This window comes from Polistes fuscatus, unplaced genomic scaffold (genome assembly GCF_010416935.1).
Source record: "Polistes fuscatus isolate 324 unplaced genomic scaffold, CU_Pfus_HIC Scaffold24, whole genome shotgun sequence".
In the NCBI taxonomy this organism is placed as follows: domain Eukaryota; kingdom Metazoa; phylum Arthropoda; class Insecta; order Hymenoptera; family Vespidae; genus Polistes; species Polistes fuscatus.
The window spans coordinates 1,724,902-1,726,905 of NW_025113101.1; positions in this window are offsets into that span (position 1 = coordinate 1,724,902).

Below are 2,004 nucleotides of genomic sequence, written 5' to 3' on the forward strand. Positions count from 1 at the left end.
GTACCGTTTTCAAGGTATTATGTTCTCTATCTATCTATATCCTACTTTATATATCTTTTTATTCTCTTTTCTCCAACAGTATCTATCTCCATCTTTTTTCATCTACCTTCCCTTCCCTTTCTAGTACCCTTCTCACCCCCTCTGCCACCCTCCTCCACCCCATCATCAACGTCGTTCGACGCCACGGTCACCGTCTTGCCGCTCGTGTTTTGACAGTTGCTGCTCTGACACCTCTGGCACATTCATTAGCAAGTGGTTCTCAATATTTTTCCTTTTTTCTCTTAATATAATATAATAAATTATTATTAATATATACAAAAAAAATTTACAAATTTCTTATTATTATTTTATTTCTATGAACATTCCTTTTCTTTCTTTTTTTTTATTCCTAACGATATATTCCTATCTCAATTATCTCAATTATTTCAATTAATCTAATCATCGATACTTACTTTGATCTTATTGATCAATTATTCGTTTGATATTTAATAACAAGATAGACATATTATTACGTTATTACAATCATATAACAAATGTCTATAATAAAACGTAATGATTCACTCTAGTATTACTTTAATAGAAAATGAGAGAGAGAGAGAGAGGATCCCTCGGTTGAGAACACCTGAGGGGAACTACAGCTGTCCGGATTTAGATGTTTAGGATAATGCAGTGTGGCCTGGGCCTTACAACAAAATAATGTAGTCCATTCTGAATAGCAGGAGAACTCGAACGAAAGAGAAAAAGAGAAAGAAAGAAATAGAGAGAGAGAGAGAGAGAAAGAGATAGGCGTCGCAACGCTTGAGTGAGAAGGCAGGAAAGATGGATGGGGGGAGGAGGGTGATCTAGCCAGATAGATAGATAGATAGATAGATAGATAGATGGAAAGAGAAAAAAAAGAGAGAGAAAAAAGATGGCTAGAAAATATAGTAGCGACGAAGTAACCATTTCTCTAGTGGTTATTTGTAGACAGATTCGACACATCGACAATGCCAGGAAAATAATAATGGGGGTTCCCAATAAGGGGAGCCCAACCACTATGGGAGGCCTTAGTGAGATTACGATGCCTACCAGGTATTTGTTGTAGGTCTTAAAGGTCGACACGTTAGGGTGCCATGGAGAAGAGGCGTGAAAGTGATGGTAAATCTTCGTAGGATTCTTTTTAAAATCGCTACACGCCATTGTTGCGGTAAGAAGTTTTTGAGGATTTGCTTTCACACTTACTCCATCTCGCTCGCTCGCTCTCTCTTATGGTTGCTTGCTTGCTTGCTATTCGTTTCAACGAACTCACCCCTAACGCGTTCCGATACCTAACAGCAGCAACCTTCTTCTTCCGGACCCAGTCGATGGATCATCATGGGCTCACTTGGGTGCTCAAGGGTGCGAGAACAAGTCGAGGAAAAGAAATAAAAGATTTAAAAAGGAATTCTATGAATGAATGAATGAATGAATGTATGTATGTGTGTATGTATGTATGAACGAACGAATGAAGATAAAGATGAATGATGGATTTACGAGTGTGTATTGCAAATAGGTATACACATTAAAAGATAATAAAAACGTTTGAAAAATCATAGACAATCGTGAAATTTAATTTATGGGATCGATAGACTGACTTATTCGTTATTATAGATACGATTGATCCGATATAATTTATAAATTGTAAGCTAACATAAATCATAACTATTATCGAACGCACACATATTTGTCGTAATTGTTGCTACTTGATTTCCTAACAAATACAAACGGTAATTAGATGGTAGTGTGTTATATATTGTTAATGTATTCAAAGAACAAAATCATACTCAACGATCTTTCGTTTAGGTTTTTTTTTTTCTTTCTTCTTCTTTTTATCAATATACTAACGTACGAATTATCGTTTGTATACCTAATTATTTCCTGTTCGAGATAAATGTAATAATATTAATGTACAGAGGGTAGAAAATGACGATTTTGAAAATTCACGGTCTCCTATTACACTCTCACCCTCTCTTCGCCCCCCCCTCC